We start from the raw sequence: 10,426 nt of genomic DNA on the forward strand, positions 1-10,426 counted from the left end.
AGTCAACTGCTCACTTCCGGGAACTATTGTGAGGCTCCATGAACCGCCATTGCTGTAACAAACATGGTCCAATTGGCGTGAACAGAGATGTTGCAACTCTCTCTCTAAATGGCTCTGATCCAGACAACTGCCAAAATCAGGCAAAGTGGGTATTTGGCTCTTAGGGACCAAGCAGTGAGGCAAGCAGACAAAAGCTTTACATTTCAAAACAAAGGTGCTTTATTGGCCACAGACAAACACAGGCCGATAAAGAGGTCAACTTAATGTAACATTTTTAAGATAGAATGTGCAAAGAGAACCAACACAAACAAACTGACCTCTTTAAATGAGACAGGAGTCAACTTAAATACAGCTTGGACCATACCAAATATAAATAAGCAGAAACACAGGGGATAAACAACCAAAACTAAGGGACAAACACAGCCCCCTTAACCCCAGTCCCCTTCTGCAATGGTCTGGTCCTCTGAAGGCCGCCTCCAGCTCTCTCCAGGCCCGCCCCTTGCCACCTCTCTGTTCTTCTTAAAGGGACAGAGAATAATGTCAGTGTCAATCATCAAATGATTTAGGAGCTGTTACCTCTGTGTGGCCCGGCCATCACATTGGCGCTTGGTTGAGGTTTGCGCTCTCTGAATACTGTTGTTTAGGTTGGAATTTTTTTTGTCAAAAATGTAGCTCACAAAATCATGTGATGAAATTCAGTCCACCAGACCGTCCTGCTACAAAATGAGTATAGATCACTGAGAAAGCGTTAATTATTGAGTAAAACACCAAAAATAACAAATTCCAGATATTTGTTATGTTAATTTTCCAATTTGGCCATCTTGGGAAAAAAAAGAGCTATAATTGGCCCTAACTACCTGATGCTTTAATTGAGGTTTTTATGTATCTGATATCATAAGTGGTTTATAACAATAGAGAACATCAGAGAGAACAGAGTTACCTGGTTAATACATTTTAGAAAAGATACTAATAAATGTTGTGCTCCTGATGCTGTTTGAAGTTTCAACACAGTCAAATCTGGATTATAAAATTGGGAGCCAAAATGAACATATGTTACTCTAAATCGCCATTTAACAATGTTATTCATAATTCTTTATTTTCTCACATTTCTGGATCCTATCCTAGTGGAGTGAGGCAGTGGAAATTTCAAGAAAAAACACGTGTTGGCTGCTCACATGGAGTCAGCCCAGCTATAGACCTTTGGTGGGTTTGCATAAATTATATCCCTTACTTGGGAAATATGTAGCGGTTGAACTGGAGACCCTTCCCTAACCCCCATTCCCCAATCCTTGGCTGCTTCAGTCATCATTTATACTCCTTTATTCAGTCTTCATTCATTTGATTTAGATTGTTTTCCTTTTGAATCACACCCTGATCCAAATGTCCCTATTTTGTGCCAATTCCTTTTCAGGAATCTTTTTTATATCAGACCCCAACACCTTCCTAACTGTACCATCAGTCCAGTTCTGCTATTTTCTGCAACATGGAGTATACATTTAAGCTGTGGTTGCCCAAAAAGTAATGGCTGCTAGTAAAGGGGGTTCTGGTGAATCGCTGGTGAAATGGGCTGATGCACATTTTCCACTGGGGTGAACCCATCAACTTAGGGTGTCTCCTAGGGTGCCTATAGTGGCCGTGCACATTCCTCAGGCCACAGGCTGGGCTGGCAGGCACCCACGCAGGCACGTGGCGTCAGCCAGCCGGGCGGGTGTCCTTGTTTGTGTTTGTCTAGGGTGGCGGCGAGTTTCTCTCAGCACAATCATGGCCGTAGCACAAGCTCAAAATCGGAAATGCCCTTCAGGGCCCTGACTTGGCCAGTGGGTTGTACTGCTACTTAAGTGATCATTCTGGTGGTTTTATTTTTTTCTGATTTTTAAAAGCAAATGTCTATCATTCAAACAACCACATTACAATTTACCAAAGCATATCAGCATTCCTCTGGTTTAATCCAGCCTTGTAAGAAAAATGCACATTGCTGTGGTAACCATTTATTGACTTTACTATGCTTTTTTAGATGTGCTTGTTATTTTATTCTAAATTGAGAAATGTGCATTAGAAATGAGCATGTATTACTCTCCTTATATTAAATTTGTTCTATTTTAATTGTCCCCTTGTTTACGGTAAAGATCTGAGTGGCGTTCAGGAAAGATAACCATGTACGAAAAATATACTTTAGTTTAGTTCACATTGTGCAAAAAAGATTATAGTATTTTAAAAGCGCAAAAAATCTGGATAATTAAACCATACCTTCAACCATTTCTGACAAGAACGCCGGTTCTATGCAGCAGACAGATTCAACTTGAGTCGGCATTAATGAGCAGCAGTGGATCCTGGTTGCCTGTATTTACATGCACAGAGCTCTTCTTCTCTTCTTCATGTCGTCTACGAAACGGCAGAGTTGGAACAGTTGCCCCCTGCGGTCTCAGAATTTTTTGGCTCACGGATTTTGTTTATCAAATTTCGGTAAACAAAAGAGGTTTACATCATTTTTTTTAACATTTACTGATTTTTAAAGCAACCCAAAGCAGCACAAGTTGTCATTTTGACTGAAAAAGCTGCTAAATGATCCTGAATGTTTCAATCCTGAACGGACTAAAAGGGGCGATTCTCATCGTCACTGACGTCATTTCAACATGGCGGCGCACTGGCTCTGAAACGGTAAAGTAGTCCAATTTTTAAAAGTTAATAAAATGAATATGGTGCAAAATAACGCGTTTCGTTAGGCACAGATCTTCTAATTAGGACATTTCAAAGGTTTGAGGCCACATTTGTAAAAGCAGTGGAGGATCCCTTTAAGAAAGTCTTTGTGAACACTAGGGATGTAACGATTAATCGTAAGGCAGTTAAAAATCGATTCATAGGTATCACGATTGATATCGATCTTCTGAAAATTGAATCGCAGTACCTTTTGTAACCAGCAGAGGGCGCTATCCAGAAGTGTAGGCGGCGGGCGGAGTCTGCTAATACTTTCTTTCTGGCCGCCATCTACTCTTAAATATGTTAATAAATGATTCATTACCCCTTTAGCACCGAAAGAATATCTGTAATATTACATGAATATCTGTAAAAGTCACGTTATTCTATGCTAGCTCTGTCTGCTAGCATAGCATCTCTTCTTCACTGCTAGATTAGCTGCATGCCAACCGACCACGGGGTTACCAGCGCCCTCTGCTGGTCCAAACAAATATCTGACGTAAATACAGGGCAATGACGTTTTTTTTTTTTTTTTTTTAAGTCCGATAGTTGAGGCATAAAATACATTTTCAGTTGCACTTTTAAAAAGAAAAATAACTATTATGCAGTTTTGCATTGTTTATTATAGAACCAGAATTTAAATTAATAAGCTTCTTCTTCATTTGTATTATTCCTTTATTTATTTAATTCAAGATATATTTTTAGTTAAATTGCATTATTTTGAACAGTTTATCAAGGGATTCTTTTGACAATGAAAAATAAAAGGAAAATAGTACAGTATTTTCTAGTTTTTTTTCCCCCCCAAAAAATAAAGGAATATTTTTCAATCATTATTTGTCTACAGTCTCATTTTGTAAAATAAATCGTGAGAGAATCGTATCGTGAACCCAATATCGTGAATCGAATCGTATCGGGAGTTGAGTGAATCGTTACATCCCTAGTGAACACGAATTTAAAGTTGCTTCCAAACCTCCTGTTTATTGTTTGCCATTTAAATGTGCTCAGAAAGACTACTAATGATGTTTGCAACATAATAAATTAACCAATATTCTAATGAACTACTGAACATCATTTTGCACACGTGACACGTAGTTATACAAAGCTTTCAGATAACACTAGAAAAATTCTTTGAAGTGCACAAATGTACTTTTAAAATACATGTGTTTGTGTGGGTCCTTGGTTAACCTTAGCTAGTTAGTATATGTGAACCAAACACTAGTCTGTAAAACCCATCCTGCTTTTTCCCTACGTCACTTTTAATCAGCATTGTGACACCTGTGACTGTCCAGACTCCCCAGGCAGACAGGATTAGCAGACAAATACTTTGGCTGTTTGGGTGTAATGACTTGCTGTGAAACACCCCTCCCCCTCCTCCTTCGTCAGAGACAAACAGGTGTTTATAGCCCAGAAGGGTCAGCGGTCACGTGGCCTGTCTTTTGGCCGAGGGTGGTTTTGAGATGGTCATTATGTTCTGACAGTGAATATATTTGTGTTTTGACTACATGTGGACGTCTGTTTGGAGGAAGTGGAATTAGTGTGACAGATGTGGATTACTCAAGTCAACAGTTTGCGTGTCAGATCACATTAGGGCGACACACGCCGAACGTGGGTTTACAAACATAAATACCGGGTTTGTAGTCTCTACTTTGGTTGCATCCGTGCTCCTAACCATCAACATTGCAAATCAGATGTTGAACAGTTTAGTTCAACATGTGAGAGCAGTGTATAAAATCAGCAGAGATTCGCAGGAAGAACTCCATGTGATGAAGAGAATTATAAACACATATGTGACTCAGTGCAAGTAGACACAAACATAGTGCAGACAGGTTTGAAACCCACTTTGTATCATGCATTCCACCTTTCCGTGCCAACCTTTTCATTTGCCTGAAAGTACATAATTGTAAACTATTAGAAACTGTCTGGAACTATAATATTGTTGTCAAATATGGATATTTAGTTTAAGCACAGCTCAATATGAAACTACACAGGAGCTCAAGCTACAAACATTCAGGCATTGTCAGATGTGTACACATAGCAAGGCTGTGATGCAAACAGAGTTTGAAAGTTGTGCAGGATGTGTACACAGCAGTGCTTGATGAATGTCTGCTGGTGACTTCAGGGATGTATCAGAGGCCTGAGTGCTTGACCCAGAGGGTCTGGAGAGCTTGACCCTTGTCAGGCTTGCTACTCTTGATTTATAGATGTAACACGTGGCTGCTTTCAATGCACAGTATCAGATTAGATACTCATAAATTAGGTTAATGAAAAAGATGGAGATATGGCAGATTAAATCCTCACCGCATCTGTTTTGGCAGTCATTTACCTCCTGTTGAAAATGAGTTGTAATTACATGAGAACTCTCACACTGTAACTTGCACATTCGTATTACTTTAGATACTATCAGCAAATAACAAACAGCCAGAAATCCCTACTTATGGCTCACTTGAGAGACAAAAAATGTATGCTTGCCAAATATTTATTTTGCTGTGTCAGAAGAGCAAATGTCGACAAGCACAATTTTGCTGATTGACATGCCAAACTTCTATGGTTTCTGCAAGGAATAATTGTGTGTCAGCACTTGTCAGTGTAAATGCTTCCTTCAGTTTACCTTGGTAATAATAACACTTGTTTGTATGAATTGTAGCGGCTTAATTCCTGTCCCAGCCTGAGCTCAGTCATTAATTAAGCTTTAATTGTTTTGTAATCTTACTCTACAATTACTACTGCACTAAAACAGCCCTAATTTGTATCCATTTGTTATGACATGAAATACAAAAAATGCAATAATAGTTTGGGTGTTTTAGGGGTTTTCTTTTTTATCCAACACTGAAAATAAGATGTCTATTGCCTTTGTTTTTCAAGTCAGGAATGATTTTGGTTGGAAGTATTATGAATTCCTGATTTTAGCAAACAAACATATTGCATGAAGCCTTTTCAGAGTCCAGACAGACGTTTCACTGTGAGGTAATAGTGTGACCACCACTGAGAAGTTCCCTACTAAGTTGTAAAATTGAGTTCCACTTGCCTGTGGTTATTTTTTTTTTAATTATTATTATTATTATTATTACTATACTATATATTTGCGACAATACTCTTCCTTTTTGGAAAAAAGCTGAAATGTCTGACAAAATTTGAAAAAAAGTTATATAAAAATTCAAGTGAATGTAGTCCAACCAGTAGAACCAGTATAAAACCATTATAAACAGCATAACCACTAAGAAACCACTGAATAACCAGTGAAAAATCCAGTATGAACAAAATTACCAGTGGGAAAACCCAGTATTAACATAAAAATAAATCAAAATGACTATTATTTGCTATTATTAATTAATGGTCAATATTAATAATATTATCGTCTCTAACTAAAGACTTAAAGACTCCCTGAACAAATGCAAACACACACACTATTTTTAATGCACTACCTTATTTCTTAACATTAAATTGAGATTGCAAAGTGAAATGGAAGGACATTTGCAGAGGTAAAAATTTTGGATTTTAAGGATATGATTTTTTTCTTTAGTCTGGTTGTGTGGTTTAACATAATCTAACCATCATCATCATCCTTACGTATCAGTTCCAAACAAACAGTTGGTTATAATTATAATTATACTTTTTGCTTGGTCTGCACATCTGTCTCACTCTGTATTTGTACAAATCTGCTAAAACCATTTCCATTCTCTTCTACAGCACACACTATAGTTTACCTTGTCTTTTTCAATGCTAAATCTGATGTTGAAGGTTGTGCTTGGATTGCACTTAGGGATGAGACCATGCCTGAGAAAGAAACTGACGAGCCAAGACTGGTTGAGATGTCTGCACAGGATATCATAGTTCTGATTGTTTTTATATCTAATATTGTAGCGAGCAGCATGTGAAATGAATTGCATGTGTTCCCGCCATGTTGCCAAGAACTAACCAAAGTCAAATTCTTCCCTTGCTTTCTTTTCCTGCTTGTTTTTTTTTTTTTTCCTTCTCACCTCTCATCTTTCACTGCTCGCTGCTCTTACCATGGCGGTGTTTCAGCCATCTGCTGGTTCAGACTGGCAGCTTGGATGGCATGAGCGGAACCTGTGGCACACACCACCCATCATCTGTTGTTGGAAGTCCAGGAAGATTTAGAGGGTTGGTGGAATGTGAGGCAGGAGAGTTTGACAAAGAAGTGTAGGGAGGCGAGCTGCACTGGGCCAGAAATTGGAGCCAGAAAACCCAGCTCCAAAAACAAAGTGGTGGTGTGTTTTCTCCACTCAGCTCTTTTTTTAACCTTATATACTCTTTTCACTGTTTTACCACAACTTTTTTTTTTTTCCAGTAGAAAAGCTACTTTGAATGAACTAAATTCAGCTCAAGACTAATAGACACATTTCTCTAAAGACAATAAAGACACACATTGTTAACGGCAAGATTTTAACAAAGCAGTCTTTTTTTCTGTCAGCTTCCAATACACTCTTTAAACTGTTCGCTTTATGACCAGCTAGGATTTACTTAAAATGATGCCACACTGCTTACTGTCAAGTTGATAGACTAACAAAGGTTTTAAAGGCTGAGGATTTAGGGATGTTAGCTGTTCTTTGTGGGCTTAATCGGGCTATTTCTCTTAAGCTGCTTCTGCTTTACATCAGAAACATCAAATCAACTAGAAAAGCTAACAAATACAAAGGGTGGGGGTGGGGGGGGGGTCAACATTTCCAGCTCTTATTATTCTTTTACTTAGTTTTTTTTAATAGTCATTCAAAGAGGATGGTGACTCTTTTTCTCAGTCCATATTTCCCCAAGAAGCAAGAAAGAAGAAGAAAGGCGGAGCTGGTTGGCCGTAGGCAAAGATAAAACGCAGTATCTTTTTTTTTTCTTTTAGCTCCAGGCTATAGTTTATTTCATGGGTGCCCAATCATGGGCATGGGGGGCCAAAATCCTACAGGTTATAGATGTTTCCAACACACCTAAATCTGAAGATGTCAATGTGCCTAACGCTGCAGTAAGTATTATGATCAAACTCTTCTTGCAGTCAGGTTGGAAAAATATATAATAATAATACATTTTATTTAGTGGAATTCAAGGTATCCATTGGTACCTTACAAAGTTCAACAGTAAAAACATACACTTAAAGGTCCCACATCATGCATTTTTCACTCATCTCCATTTGTTCTAAAAAACCCCAAAACATAGTATTTCAGGTTTATTTTCCCAAACTCGCCTGTTTTCCAGAGTTTTAGCCTCTGAAAAGTGACTTTCTGACCAACAGGCTATTTGCTGCATGCTTATGCATATTCATGAGTGGGTGTGTCTATACACTGACTTGCCTGCAAGGCTCTTGCATGACTCGCTTCGAGGCAGATCAGTGATCACCAAAGCAATTTTCTCTTGCTATCCACACACTGTTGTTATTGTTTTCAGCCAAAAAAAAACAGCACATTACAGTAAAACACAAGGATATTTAAGATGCTATTATGCGAGTCTGTCTCCTCGCTGTGTGTGTTCATCCAGCAACAGCAGCTTCAAACACTCACTGGAGTTTCAAGCTGCTAATTCACTTTTTTATCCTCCTCATCTTTATTAAATACAGGAATAGTGCATTTAAGGTGATAATCATTTGTTTATCACCTCAACCGTTGCATCGCATTGGATCACAAACGTCAGATCAAGTCAAAGGCGATACGATGTCTATTCCTGGGTGCCTACACTACAGTGTTCACTGTGGAGGCGCGGCACTGGCAGCAGGCACTTCCTGGAGAGGGCGGTTCATAATTCTAGTGACGTCACTAGCAATATGAACCGCTCGTTTTTCAGAAGAGGGCTGAGAAGCAGCTCAGAGAGCAGGATTATTGAGGATTTCTCAGAGATGCAGGAAGGAAGCCCAATAATACTTTGGGGGTGTTGGAATTAACATTGTAACATGGTTAAAGCTCAAAAAAAGTTGATTTGCATGATATAGGACCTTTAAATACATTACATTTAAAATGATAAGAAAAAGAAGAAGAAGCATAATTAGTTAAGCATTTTTGGAGTAAAAAATTGGGAAATTGGTGCAGCAGTGTCCAGCTGACAGAAGCAGTGCTGTTTTACTGTATGTTTTTGCTAGCTTGAGACCCTGAACAGCCTCTAGCTATTGTGTGCAATGGGTCTGCTTTTATTTGTGTGTGATATTGTGCACATGAGCATCCTGCATAAACTCTCTACCAACACCCTACCTATAAAACGTATGGGTGGTCAGCTTGTTTATTGTGTTACTCACCCATTCCAGCTTGATCAGTGCATCATTTAAAACAGCTAAGTCCACTTTCGAATGTAATTTGTGTTTTTAATCGAAACTTTTACTGGCATTTTGCCTTTAGCTCTCTGCTGGAAAGGAAGAATTCCAAGCGTTCCCATCTCCTGAAATGGTACATTAAACTGCCCTGTAAATGTTTGGTCTGGGTGGAGGTGCACTGTTAGGTGAAGCAGTTAGAATCCAAAGCTTGAGTGAAGAGTTTTACTTTGGTTACCTCTGCAAAGCAATGCTAGCAGTATCACTCACAAGATGGCCTAACACACACGTGTCAAACTCAAGGCCCGGGGGCCACATCTGACCCTTTAGAGCAGTGTTTACCAACATTTCTTTCGTGTGTACCCCCGCTTTTCTTAAAATAAAAAGTACATGTTGGCCCTTACAAACCTGCTTCTTTCCTCTGACATTCTACTGGTCAAAATTAAATGATAATTTTTTTTCTTCACGTTTAATTTTATATCCGGGAATATATTTTCCTAAATATGTGATCATTTTCAAAATATTAGGAAGGATTTTGTAGAAAACTAAGGCCACATTATTATTATTTTTCCATTGATGCCGTTTAACGTCAGTAGATGGGGAAAAAAAACTATTTGTGTGGACACATCCAGTGTTTGAAAGAGGATGTGAAATTATTCATTAAAAACCAATTTGCTTTTATTAGTGCTAACTTTAGATTAGTAAATTACCAATTCATTCAGTTCTAGAAATCTTAGCCCCTCCAAATATTCTAATTCACGAATTCAATGATTCTCCACAATATTTGCAGGGATCACAATATTTCATTGCTGATATTCCATTTTCAATCTCAAATTGTTGAAAGAACTTTTTCCAAAATCATGCAATATCCTCAACCTATTTCACAACATTTTCCCAAATGTAATAAAAATGTATCACAAAGTAAATGAAATTTAGGTGAAGATCTTGCAGGGACTGATGTCTGTCACGTATTGCTTGGATATTGTTGATGCCTGACATACTTATTTATCATTTATATATTACTGCAAACTAGAGCACAATAATGTTAAAATAACTCGCGTAACGTATTTGGCCCCTGAACTAAATTAGTTTGACACCCTTGGCCTAACATATACCTAAGACAAATTGATCCTACATTAAAAGGCTTATGCAAAGAGAATTGATTGGTCATACACCACTTTTTTTTTTTTTTTCAAAATATTGAGATTATTTGCAAAGTTGCATGGAAAGTGGTTCCCAAAGTTTGTGGTGTTTCATTTTCATTTGTATTGAACAACAACTTCTATACTGTATATGTTGCACCTGGTTTACTCTAGTCCTATGTGACTGGCACAATATATACCATCCATTATTACTAATATAAAGATAGCAAGCACCCAGTTAGTGATTGATTGTTGTCGGTTGAGTAGCTCAGATTTGTGGATTAATGTTGAGGCAAGTTAAGGCGGCTCCAGTGCATTCAGACCTCATATCTGGCAATCTTATTAGTCA

At 38.1% G+C, this 10,426-nt stretch overlaps 1 protein-coding gene across 2 annotated transcripts in view; it reads left to right on the forward strand.

The window, feature by feature from the left end:
- The window catches only part of LOC114467874 (mitochondrial import inner membrane translocase subunit tim16-like), a 130,754-nt gene that overhangs the window by 52,565 nt on the left and 67,763 nt on the right, over window positions 1–10,426 (forward strand). The gene's annotated exons all lie outside the window — the stretch shown is intronic.

This window comes from Gouania willdenowi, chromosome 8 (assembly GCF_900634775.1).
Source record: "Gouania willdenowi chromosome 8, fGouWil2.1, whole genome shotgun sequence".
In the NCBI taxonomy this organism is placed as follows: Eukaryota; Metazoa; Chordata; class Actinopteri; order Blenniiformes; family Gobiesocidae; genus Gouania; species Gouania willdenowi.